The sequence below is a fragment of the Kogia breviceps genome, chromosome 7 (genome assembly GCF_026419965.1).
Source record: "Kogia breviceps isolate mKogBre1 chromosome 7, mKogBre1 haplotype 1, whole genome shotgun sequence".
Taxonomy (NCBI): domain Eukaryota; kingdom Metazoa; phylum Chordata; class Mammalia; order Artiodactyla; family Physeteridae; genus Kogia; species Kogia breviceps.
Window position 1 is genome coordinate 27,087,931 of NC_081316.1, and position 13,863 is coordinate 27,101,793.

At 35.9% G+C, this 13,863-nt stretch overlaps 1 protein-coding gene across 5 annotated transcripts in view; it reads left to right on the plus strand.

Moving 5' to 3' along the window:
* Positions 1–13,863, plus strand: part of IMMP1L (inner mitochondrial membrane peptidase subunit 1) — a 75,474-nt gene that overhangs the window by 1,828 nt on the left and 59,783 nt on the right. For 3 of the 5 annotated variants that reach the window (XR_010841339.1, XM_059070388.2, XM_067038062.1), the window contains exon 2: positions 10,037–10,081. The exons of the other annotated variants lie outside the window; for them this stretch is intronic. The gene's annotated coding sequence lies outside the window, so the exon portion shown is untranslated. The remainder of the gene's footprint in view (positions 1–10,036; positions 10,082–13,863) is intronic. 5 annotated transcript variants of the gene reach the window in all.

Genomic DNA, 13,863 nt, shown 5'->3' on the forward strand with positions numbered 1-13,863 from the left:
GTAATCTAAATTGTTCAGTAAATAGCTGTTGAGTGTTTACTGTCTGCTTGGAGCTAACCTTGTCATTTTAGGCCTATAGACGTAAAAAATGTTCTCATTTGGGGGAGATAAGATTAACACATAGAAAACAGCATAGCAGTTAAAATGAACACATTGAACAATATATGTTAATTTTGTCCTGTAGTAAATAATTATACTAAGAAGACCAAAACAAAAAGTGACAAAGCAATCTAATATCAAATAGGAACTTCTCAGATAGTTTTGCTGCTCTGAAAACTTTGAAGTACTACAAATATTGAATTTTTATAGGTTTCTTTACTACGTATTCCCATGTTTTCTACTCTTTACTTCAGGCTTTAGTTTTTTAAACCTTATTACTAGAAGTGAAAAATTGTTTTTCAGCTGTAACTGTAATCCAGGAAGCATGACATATGTGTGCACCAAGGCATTCCTGAAATTAGGATATATCTTTGGTGTAACATTATCATAGAATAAATTAATTTAATCTGTCCTTTTTTTTTTTTTTTTACAAAGACAAAACCTTTGCTCTCAAAGCAAATAATCCCCAATACTTGAATTTACCAGTATGTAGGGTAGAATATAAACATTGGAATAAATTAAGTTTTTATGGAAGGGAAGAATTAGAAGGGTATATGTTTAGGTGTGGTGTTAAATGATTAATAATTATTTACTGAGCACATAGTAAATCTCACGGAGTGTGCTATGTACTAGGTTACAGGAGAAAGAATACTTAGTCGCTACCCTCTTTGAGTTCACAGTTGGGAGAGATAGGTGGGTGGATAGGTTAATAAAGTATACTCTAAATGCTGTGGAGGACAAATACAGAATACATAACTTGAACTGAGGTAGAGAATCCTGGGTAAGTTTACCCTGAGAAGGAAGCTCCCTCCCCTCCTTCAGTAAATCTGCTGTCATGGCTACTGTGCAAATAGTTCTCATAATTTGTGCATAGTGCTAAGAGAAGAGGAGACTAGAGAAATTAGATAAAAGTCTAATTGATTTTTTAAGATGAATTTTTTTTCCTTAAGGATAATGGGAAATCATTGAAAAACTTCAGGTAAAGAAATGACATAATAATCATATTTGATTGTTATGTTTGGCCAAAAAGTATCCTGCAAGAGAATGGATTGGCTAAGTGTGATTGGGATAAAGAGAATGGAAGAATCAAGAGATTACTATAATGGGTAGAATTGATATGACCAAGGAAGGTTGACAGGAGGAATCAAAGATGACTAACAGGTTTCTGTATTGAGCAGCTTTCTGGATGGTGGAGGATAAAGAATAAAGGAGGAACAGTAGAACTTTATAGTTGTGTGGTTGGTTGTTTTAGGGAATGGGAGATCACTTTTTTTATGTTTTGAATGTATTTAATTGGAGTAAAATACCTGTGGAGTATCCAAATGGAGATGTCCAATACACAGTAGGCTATGTGAGAGAGGGATCGCTAGATGAAACATATAAATTAGAAATTAATTAGCCCATGGTGGGGGTTTACCTTAAGGGAATGGATAAGCTCACCAAGGAAATGTATACTTTAGGATAAGAAGAAAAAAGAACCAGGAATAAACTTTGGGGAACATGAACACTTGAAAGCTGTGCAGAGGAGGAGGAAGTAAAATACGAATTGGAAAGTGTTTACTTGATTTAGTAATAATGATTTATTTTTGGCTTTGTTAAGGGCAGGTTTGATGGAGTAGCAAACTGAAAAGTCAAATAATTCTGTTTAGAATTGAATGGGAAGTGAAGTTGAATATTCCATAAAAGTAGACCATTTTACATTTTAGAAGGGTTTGCTGTGAAGGGGGTAGAGGGGGATGACAGAGGTTTAAGGGAGCAGTTTTCTTGTGTGGGAGAGGGAGAGAGAAGGAGAGGGGAAGGAAGAGAGAGAGAAAGAGAGAGAGAGATGAAGCTACTGGAAAACATTCTTGGCAATGGATGAGGAAAAGAACCTGAATGAGGTAGAAGGAATGGAATCTGGAGCACAGGAAAGGGATCAGGATTTGAAAGGAGGAGGCTGAATTCAATGGTTAAAAGTGTAAATGAAAATAAGACTCTTTGTTTTCCTTTTTGCCATTAAATCTTGGAGTTTTTAAGACCGTTTTCTCTTTTCTTGTTCCATATTCTTACCTTCATGCATTCCCAGGACCTTAGTTCCTATTTATACACCAATGACTAACATATTTATAGTCCAGATTGCTTCTCTGATCTCGAGAATCATAAATTCAGATATTTACCTTTTTTCTGAAAGTCTTAGTGGGACCTCAAACTCATAATGCCCCAGACTGAACTTCCTTTGGTGTTTTGTATCTAGGTAAATGATAGGACCATTTGTAGAATTAGTTGCCTGAGCCAACTCACTATACTCAATTCCTCTCTTAAGCTTCATTCCTCCATAGCCAGTCTCTTACCAAGACTTATGGAGTTTACTTCTCAGTAACTCCCTAATCCATTCTAGAGCATTTAGCTCTCATCTTTGGTTCTCCTGCAGTACATTCTCCATTCAGGAGCCATCCCAATCCTTTCAAAATAGATGTCTGATCATATAGTATAAAAACAAAACTTTTAAGGACATGCATTTGGTTTCCTCTACTTAGCGCTCTAGTCACATCACTCTATAAATTCCCTTACTCTCTTCACTCTATCATTCATTTATTCTCCTGTACTCACCTTGTTCTCATCATCCAAAAGGCCACTAGTTAACTTCTATTTATCCTTCAAATCTCACTTCAACCTACACATCCTCAGTAAAGCCTTCTGACCTTGGTATCACAATAAAATAAGCTCCTATATAATAACAATGAGCAAGTAGAATTGGAAATTAAAAACAATACAATTTACATAAGTATCCCCCAAAATAAAATAATGAGGTATGAATCAAAAAGTGCATAAGATCTGTATAAGGAAAAGTTCAAGTATCTAATGGACCAAATCAAATAAAAACTAAATAAATGGAGAGATATTCCATATTTGTGGATAGGAGACTTAATATTTTCATTGTGTCATCTCTTCCCAAGTTAATCTGTAGATTCAATGCAATCCCAAATAAAATCCTAGCAGGTTATTTTTTGGATATTAACAAGCTAATTCTAAAGTTTATATAGAGAGGCAAAAGATACAGAATAGGAAACACCATACTGAAGAATAAAGCTGGAGGACTGATGCTACCTGACTTCAAGACTTACTATAAAGTATTGGCAAAAGAATAGACAAAGAGATTGGTGGAGCAGAATAGAGAACCCAGAAATAGACTCACATGGATATAGTCAACTGATTGTAGACAAATGAACAAAGACAATACAGTGAAGCAAATATAATCTTCAACAGATGGTCCTGGAACAACTAGTCATACACATTTAAAAAATCAATAAGTAAATAAATCTAGACATGGACTTTACTTCAGAAAAATTAACTCAAAGTTGATCACGTACCTAAGTGTAAAACACAAAACTATAAAACTCCTAAAAGGTAACATAGGAGAAAACATAGCTTATTTTGGGTATGGCAGTGACTTTTTAGATACACCAAAGGCATAATCTATGAAAGAAATAATCGACAGGCTGAACTTCATTAAAAACTTCTGCTCTGTGAAAGACAGTATCAAGAGAATGAGAAGACAAGCCACAGACTGGGAGAAAATGTTTGCAAAAGACACATCTGATAAAGGACTGTTGTCCAAAATACACAAAGAACTCAATAATAAGCAACCTGATTTAAATATGGGCGAAAGACCTTGACAGTCCTGACCAAAGAAGATATACAGATGGCAAATAAGCATATGAAAAGATACTTCCCATCATATGTCATCAGGGGAAATGCAAATTAAAACAACACTGAAATACCACTGCACATCTATTAGAAGGGCCAAAATCCTGAACACTAATATCACCAAATGCTGTTGAGGATGTGGAGCAACAGGAACTCTCATACAGCACTGGTGGGAATGCAAAATGCTTTTGCCATTTTGAGAGACAGTTTGGATGTTTCTTACAAAACTAAACATACTCTTACCATATGATCCAGCAATTGTGCCCCCTTGGCATTCACCCCATGGAGTTGAAAACATATCCATATAAAAACCTCCACATGGATGTTTATAGAGGCTTTATTTATTTATTTATTTATTTTTGCTGTACGCGGGCCTCTCACTGTTGTGGCCTCTCCCGTTGCAGAGCACAGGCTCCGGACGCGCAGGCCCAGCGGCATGGCTCACGGGCCCGGCCGCTCTGCGACATGTGGGATCTTTCCAGACTGGGGCACAAAGCCGCGTCCCCTGCATCGGCAGGCGGACTCTCAACCACTGCGCCACCAGGGAAGCCCGAGGCTTTATTTATAATTGCCCAAACTTGGAAGAAACTAAGATGTCTTGCAGTAGGTGAATGGATAAATAAAGTGTGGTATATCCAGACAATGGAATATTATTCAGCGCTAAAAACAAACAAGCTCTTAAGCCATTAAAAGACATGGGGAAACCTCAAATGCAAATTACTAAGTGAAAGAGGCCAATTTGAGAAAGCTACAAACTGATTCCAACTATGTGACATTCTGGAAAATGCAGAACTATGGAGACAATAAAAAGATCAGTGATTGGCAGAGATGGTTGCAGGGAGAGATGAATAGGCAGAGCACAGGATTTTTAGGGCAGTGAAAATATTCTGTGTATTATAATGATGGATGAATGTCATTATACTAATGTGCAAGCCCACGGAATGTACAGCATCAAAAAAGAACTCTGTGGTAAACTATGGACTTTGGGTGATTATGATGGGTCAGTGTAAGTTCCTCCTTGGTAAAAAATGCACCGTTCTGGTGAATGATGTTGATAATGGGGGAAGCTATACATGTGCGGTGTCAGGAGAGTATAAAAAAATTTCTGTACCTTCCTTCTAATTTTTTGTAACCCTAAAACTGCTCTATAATAAAGTCCCTAAAAAAAAAAAGTGTCCAAAGTACAAAGAAATCAGCTATATAAAATCTCAGTCAGAGTTTCATAAGCAGCGTGTATATCACCCTTGTGGCCAAATAGTGGTACCATTTCCACAAGGGTATTCTGAGAAGTCTGCAGGTACGATTGAAAGACTGCAGTGACCTATTAAAGGTACACCAAAAACATAATGCTCATGATAAGCAACTAGCGCCCCATGACAGAAGTGTGTACCCCTTTGGTTGGCCTTTCAAGTTTTCTGAGATCTGGGGCTCATATTACCATTGTGTCTGTGCATGTAAAGCATATAACAGAAATGGTGAGGCTTATCATGGGGCCTGATAGTATTCTGGCAGCATAATTGAATGAGTGAATGCCAGGGTCATGCCTGCACAGAGGGAGTTCTTGGACCCCATGCAATCCCTTTTTGCTTCCTGTCAGTATACTCATAAAGGGAAATCCCAGTCCTGAGTTCCAACATCACACATTGTTTTAGCTGTCTTTGTATTTTATGTAAATGAGGCCATACACCATTTACTCATGTGTTGGATTTCTTTTGCTCACCATTATATTTGTAAAATGTCTGTTATTAATGTGTACAGTTGTGGAGTATTTGTTACTGTATAATATTGCTATATAGTATTGTGTAACTGTGTCACAAATCATTATCCATTCTACTGTTGAAAGGGATTTGGCTAGTTTACGATTTGTGGCCAAACATTTTTCTGACATGGTTGTACCAATTTACACTCTTACTGGGAATGTTTGAGAATTTTGGTTGCTTCTCATCCTTACCAACACTTAGTATTGTCTTTCTTTTCATTTTAGCCATTTTGGGAGGATTATGGTATGACATTTTCATTTGGATTTGAACTGATGAAGTTGAGCACCTGTTCTTATGTTTATTGGCTATTTGGATAACCTCTTCTGTGAAGAGTCTTTTTGTGTCTTTGCCAATTTTTAAAAATTTCATTGTTTGTCTTTCAATCTGGATTTGTAGGAATTCTTTTTATATTTTGGATAAGAGTTCAGTTTCAAATAAATGTGTTACAAATATATTCTCTTAGTCTGTGGCTTTCCTTTTCGTATTCTTTTCTTTTAATTTAATTTTTGTTTTTGGCGGTACGCCGGGCACAGGCTCCAGACGCGCAGGCTCAGTGACCATGGCTCACGGGCCCAGCTGCTCCGCGGCATGCGGGATCTTCCCGGACCGGAGCACGAACCTGTGTCCCCTGCATCGTCAGGCGGACTCTTAACCACTGCGCCACCAGGGAAGCCCTAAATTTAATTTTTTTATACAGCAGGTTCTTATTAGTTATCTGTTTTATACATATTAGTGTGTATATGTCAATCCCAATCTCCCAATTCATCCCACCACCACCAGCCTCCCACCCCAGCTTTCCCCCCCTTGGTGTCCACATGTTTGTTCTCTACATCTGTGTCTTTGCAAACCGGTTCATCGTCTTTTAATTCTAGTCAGAAAGTATTCTGAAGGATTCGTTTTTCTCCTTATGTCTAGCACTTTATGGCTAGGTTTGCCTACTCCCAAGAGTTCAAAGATAATCTCAATATTTTCATCTAAAAGCCCTGCTGTCTACTTTTAAACATTTGAGGCTGCATGCTGGTGGAATTCATCTTTTTCTGTCTTTGGTGTGAGGCAGGGCTGAAGGTGTATTTGTTTTTCCTACATAGATATCCTATTGACCTAGCACCATTTATTGAAAAGACAGTTCTTTACCTGCCATATTGAACATTACTTTTTCAATAAATAGAGTCACACATATTGGGTAGATTTTTCTGGACTTACCATTTCATTGGTTAGTGTGTGATTCTTCAGGTTCTCCAGGAGGATGACTTCTTTTCTCTCAGAATTTTAACCACCTGTACTGCACTGCACTCAAGCTAAATCAGTAAAAGTAAGAGGCTTAACCTTTGGAAATCCCTTCTTACAAGTTTGACTCACCAACAAAATCTTGTTCTGTTCAATCTGTAGAGCCTTCACATAATTTTTCTTGTATTTTGTCCTGAGTTTGTGGTTGTTACCTAAGGGAGGGTTCGTCTGTTATGAGCTTATTTTTCAGTGACTGTAAATGATTTCTTTATTGCTGATATTGGTTACTTGTGTTTCTTCTTTTTTTCTTTTTTAGATTTGCTAGGGATTTTTCATTTTTATTAACCTTTTTTTTAAAACCCAACTTTTGGCGTTTAAATTTTTTCCCTGTTTTTGTAAAATTTTTTACTTTCTATTTTATTGATTACTGCTCTTATTATTTCCTTCCTCCTTCATTCTTTGGTTTTGATTTGCTGAAATTTTGGTTTTTCTCTCTTGTGATAAAAGCTTAATTCATTGATTTTCCACCTTTCTTCTTTTCTTGAATACTGTTTATAGTTAAGGGTGATTTTCCCTAAGCACTGTTCTAGCAGTATCCTACAACTTTTAACGTTTTATGTTTTCATCATCATTTATTTTAAAACATTTTTTTATTTTTTGTTTAGATTTCCTCAATAATTTTTAGAACACTTTTGAGAGTGCTGAAATACATGAATTATATTGGATGCCAGGAAAGCAGGTGTAATCTGGGACTGTTCAGGGCACATGAGAACTCACGTTCATCCCAATTGTAGTGGATTCTTAAGTGTAAGCAGAAAACTGGGGTTTTAAGTTAAAATTTAAAAATCCACTGTATACACATCTGGGAATATTCAGTGTAATAGGGTAGATGTGTCAAAAGATAAACATGTTTTGGTTTAAGGAGATTTTTCAAGTAAATGTATCTATAAAGGTGAACAAGACATTTTTAATGGTAAACACTAAAACACTAAAAATTTTTAGTGTTAAAGGAAAAAGAAATTCCAGAGGTAGAATGGCCCAGCATAGGTACATCTCCCAATCGGGGACTGTTCTTCTTTGCATGGAGCCCAAGTAAGGAATTTAACAACTGCTGACTAATGCCTGGTGCCCCTTTCCTGTGTCAACTAGAGGAGTCTCATAGGCATAAAGCTGCAGTGCTAATCTGCCCATGCATTATTCTAATTATCCTGGACATTTCTGATGAGGTATCAATTCATCCTCAGTATGAATAATTATGGGAGCCCAGGGAAAGGCCAGATATTTAAAACCATTCCATGTGAAGCTTCTTACATCACAGCTACTGATTTTGCATGAAAGATCATTTAGACTAGTGCTGATCCCCTCTGAAGAAAAACATATTTCTTGGCCCAATAAGTAGTGTTAGTAGAGGGAAATATTTTGATTGCTATTTCCCAGTTTAAGAATATGAAGTTTCTTGTAGGATAAGATGAAAGTTAAAAATCCTAGCAAACATTTTCATCGTAAACTCAGAACTAAATTACACAACTTTTTAAAAAACTTTATTGTTCACAGTTCTTGTTCTACCTTTCTTTGAATTATATTTTCTTAGGAAACACTTTTAAAATTATTTTCAAATTGAGTAGCATTAATTAATTGCATTCTCTACATTGAATTGTTTCATAATCTTGTCCATATCCATTATGATATTTAGTTTCTCATTTGTAATGCTATATCTTTGGATTCTTCTCTCAGTAACTTTGAAGGATTTAAAAAAATCTATTTTAATGCTATTTTCATAGAATGATGCCTTAGACTTAGGCATTAATTATTTCCTTTTCTAATGTTACTAATTTTTGTCTTTTTCTGAATTTAATCTTTCTTCCTGCTTCTCTTAGGTATTTTTTGTTTTTCATTGTAGCACTTTTAAAGGCAATAATTAAAATATAGCTGTAGTGGCCTATTATATTATAATTTCCAGTTAAGCCCTGTTCAGTAGTACTTCCCGTGTTGATGGACATGTTCTATATCTACACTGACCAGTATAATAGCCATTAAACACATATGGCTATTGGGTACTTACAATGTGGCTGATTTGATTGAGGAACTGAATTTTTAATTTTGTTTTAATAATTTAAATTTAAACACTACTTTTGGCTAGTTGCTGCTATATTGGACAGCATAGCTCTAGATCAATATTTAGCAAAATTTTTCTATGAAAGACCAAATAGTAAATATTTTAGCTTTTGCAGACCATATGGTCCCTGTTGCAACTACTTAGCTCTGTTGTTGTAGCAAAAAAGCAGCCATAGACAACATGTAAACAAATGAGCATGGCTGTGTTCCAGTAAAACCTTATTTGCTAAATTGGAGTGGGCAGGATTTGGCTTATGGGCCCTAGTTTGACAACCTCTGCTCTACATGAAAGATATATCTAGGAATCTATTTATTTTTCTTTTTCCTGCTCTGTATTCCCTGGGGGGGTCTTTTCCTGTAACATTTTAGAGAGATTATTACCCTCCTTGGGTTGTTATTCTGTATTTCTTCAACTTTTGTTTCAGCTTTTCTATTTTTTTGTATATGTGGGGGGAGTTGGTGGTGGACAGGCATTCTATTAAAACTCTACTCTTTGTTGTTTTTTTTTTTTAAACATCTTTATTGGAGTATAACTGTTTTACAATAGTGTGTTAGTTTTTCCTTTACAACAAAGTGAATCAGTTATACATATACATATGTTCCCATATCTCTTCCCTCTTGCATCACCCTCTCTCGTACCCTCCCTATCCCACCCCTCTAGGTGGTCACAAAGCACAGAGGTGATCTCCCTGTGCTATGTGGCAGCTTCCCACTAGCTATCTAATATACATTTGGTAGTGTATATATGTCCCTGCCACTCTCCCACTTCATCACAGCCCACCCTTCCCCCTCCCCGTATCCTCAAGTCCATGCTCTAGTAAGTATGTGTTTTATTCCTGTCCTACCACTAATCTCTTCATGACATTTTTTAAATTCTACTCTTTTATATGCCTGTTGTCAGATAGATACAATATCTTAACTAATATCTCTGAAGATGTTAAATAGAATTATTTTCCTTTTATTTTCCTCCCTGAATTACCTCTGATTTCTCCAGAGTTGCTTGTTCTGTTTTTCATCGGGGGCCTTCTTTTTCATTCTTGTGGTTTCCTTAAATGTTGGTGATCCTTGGTTGTTCATTCATGTTGATATGTGACCAGTTGAATAATATAGATAACTGGAGTAGGTTTTCTCTTCTTTTCTTTCTCCAGCAAATTACCCTAAGTGGAAAGAATACTGATGGGAATTCCTTATGGGTAGGTAGAACTTAGTATTTTTTTATTAAAGTATGACGATTTACAATATTATATTAATTTCAGGTGTATAATATAATGATTCAGTATTTTTTTTTTTTTTTTTTTTTTTTTTTTTTTGCGGTATGCGGGCCTCTCACTGTTGTGGCCTCTCCCGTTGCGGAGCAGAGGCTCCGGACGCGCAGGCCTAGCAGCCATGGCTCACGGGCTTAGTTGCTCCGCGGCATGTGGGATCTTCCCGGACCAGGGCACGAACCTGTGTCTCCTGCATCGGCAGGCGGATTCTCAACCACTGCGCCACCAGGGAAGCCCATGATTCAGTATTTTTATAGATTGTACTCTATTTAAGTTATTATAAAGTATTGGCTGTATTGCCTGTGCTGTGAAATATATCCTTGTAGCTTCTCTACTTTGTACATAGTAGTTTGTACCTCTTAATCCCCTACCCCTATTTTGCCCCTCCCCCCACCCCTCTCCCAGCGGTACTCACTTGTTTATTCTCTATATCTATTAGTCTGTTTCTGTTTTGTCATATTCATTCATTTTATTTTTTAGATTTCACATATAATTGATAACATACAGTATTTGTCTTTCTCTGTCTGACTTATTTCATTAAGCAAAATATACTCCAGGTCCATCCATGTTGTTGCAAATGGCAGAATTTCTTTTTTTTATGACTAATGTTCCATTGTATATGTATACCACATCTTCTTTATCCATTCATCTGTTGATGGACATTAGATTGCTTTCATATCTTAGCTATTGTAAATAATGCTGCTGTGAACACTGGGGTGCATATATCTTTTCAAATTGTGTGTTTTTGTTTTCTTTGGATATATATCCAGAAGTGGAATTGTTGGATCATGTAGTTCTATTTTTAATTTTTTGGAGGACTCTCCATGCTGTTTTCCATAGTGGCTCTACCAATTTACATTCTCACTACCAGTATATGAGGGTTCCCGTTTCTCAGACTCCTCACCAGCATTTGTTAGTTGTGGTCTTTTTGATGATAGCCATTCTGACAGTCATGAGGTAATATCTCATCAGGGTTTTGAGTGAGATTTTTCTGATGATTACTGATGTTGTACATCTTTTCATGTGCCTGTTGGCCATCTGTATGTCTTCTTTTGAAAAATGTCTATTCACATTTTCTGTCCAGTTTTAAATTGGGTTGTTTAGGGTTTTTTTGTTTGTTTGCTTTTTGCTTGTTTGTTTTTGATATTGAGTTGTATGAGCTGTTTATATAGTTTGGATATTAACCCCTCATCAGTCATATCATTTGCAAATATTTTCTCCAATTTAATAGGTTTTCTTTTTGTTTTGTCAATGGTTTCCTTTGCTCTGTAGAAACTTTTAACTTTAATTAGGTCCAATTTGTTTATTTTTGCTTTTGTTTCCTTTGCTTTAGGAGACAGATCCAAAAAAATATTGCTACAATTTATGTCAGAGTGTTCTGCATGTTTTCTTCTAGGAGTTTTATGGTTTCTGGTCTTAGATTTAGGTCTTTAATCTATTTTGAGTTTATTTTTGTTTATGGTATGAGAAAATATTCTAATTTCATTCTTTTACATGTAGCTGTCCTGTTTTCCCAGCATCACTTACTGTAGAGACTGTTTTTTCTCCTTTGTGTATTCTTGCCTCCTTTGTCATAGATTAATTGACCAAAAATGCATGGGTTTATTTCTGGGCTCTCTGTTATGTTCCATTTACCTATATTTCTGTTTTTGTGCCAGTACCATACTGTTTTGATTACCGTAGTTTTGTAGTAGTCTGAAGTCAGGGAGTGTGATACCTTCATCTTTGTTCTTGTTAAGGTTGCTTTGGCTATATGGGGTCTTTTGTGTGTACATATAAATTTTACAATTATTTGTCCCAGTTTTGTGAAAAATATCATGGGTATTTTGATAGGGATTGCATTAAATCTGTAGATTGCTTTGGGTATAGGTAGGACTAATTTATTGGTGTGTTTTGCTCAGAGTGGATAAGCAGAGAGCAAGCAGACAGGCCAGGTCCGTCTCTAATAGACTGATAAGGAGGATCCTATCCTAGGTTTCAACCACTATACTTTGGAGCCCAGATTCCTCTCAGGCAGGTTAAACCTTTTTTTATCCTCCATAACTGTTGGTTCAGCCCACAGCCCCTTTCTACAGGAAGAAAAGTTACATCTTCCTTGAAACATTCTCCTGTGTGTGTAGTTGGACAGGGGTCAACATACATTTTTGGAGACTAAATAGTCAGTATTTTAGGTGTTTCAGGCCACATGTCCTCCTTCATAACTTTTCAGTGCTACCATTGGAATGCAGTTGTAGACAGTATATTAAAAAATGAGCACAGCTGTGTTTTGATAATGCTTTGTTTTATGAACACTGAAATTTGAATTTCATATAATTTTTACATGTCACAAAATATTCTTCTTTTCTTTGAGCCATTTAAAAGTATAAAAACCAGTCTTAATTTGCAAGGTATACAAAAGCAGATGGTAACCTGAACCATCGTTTGCCAAACCCTGTGCTAGGCTGTTGCTCTTTCTGCCCTGTTCTACCTATCAGTTATTTCTGTCTTTTAGAGAGTTTTCGTAATCTCTAGTATGTTGATGCTTTTCACTCCCTTTTAGTGGCCTAAGGGTCAACCATTCATTCTACCCAGGCCTTCAATGGATTGGATGAGGTCCACACACATTAGGGAGGGCAATCTGCTTTACTTAATCTGAGGATCCAAATGTTAATCTCATCCAAATACACCCTCACAGTAACACCCAGAATAATGTTTGATCAAATATTTTGACACTGCATGGCCCAGTCAAGTTGATACATAAAATTAACCATCATTCTCACATAGCTAGTAAATGATAGAGCTAGGATTCACAACCGTGATGAACTGTCTGATGACAAAATTCAAGCTTATTTACGATTTGTACCTGGACCCAAACTCAGCATTAGTATCCTTCTAAAGATAGCCTTTTATTTAGCCAGTTTATGGATATTTGCATAAGGAATGAAGCATATTTGTCTTGATAAAATGAGTAAATTCATAGTAGCCAGGATGGTTCAAGAATGTGATATGAAACAACAAGTAGTAAGTGAGACATATTTAACACAGGGGTGAATCATTTTGAGTTTCAGAAGACCTGTCTTAATCTTGTGAAAGAGAAATTAGACCCCTTTCTTTCTCCAAAGCATAGAAATTTCAGTTTCAACTCATATTAAATAACTTTTTATCAGCGTTGTCCAGCACTGAAACAAGATTTTTAATCATTTAAATATATTTGCTTTTAAAAATCTTTAGAATTTTAAGGCCATATTTTTACCTTTTATATTTTTTCATTCCCCAAAATGCAAAGTTAAAAAAAAATTAAAGGCAATTTTGTACTATAATTTTATCATTCTCCAGAGTGAAAGACTTGAAATTAATTTTGTAGTCTGTTTGATATTCTAAGGTTATTTTAAAAAAATTTAAAAAGCAGCTCATGTTTCCTTTTTCTATTAACATTTGCTAAATGGACTCACATGGAATTAATGAATTGCTCTCATATATGATGATCATTTTCCCTCACTGAGCATTGGAATATGTTCATTTTAGAGCTTATCAGTAGCTCAGTCTTGATTCTCTAGTTGAAGTAGTTATGTTAGCCTTTGCATCTGGCTCAAGGTCTTGGGTCCTTTTTCCATAGGAAAAATCTTTTTGTGATAAAAATATACATAACATAAGATTTATTATTGTAATCATTTTTAAGTGTACAATTCAATGGCATTAGGTATATTTATGATGTGTAAACATTGCCACTA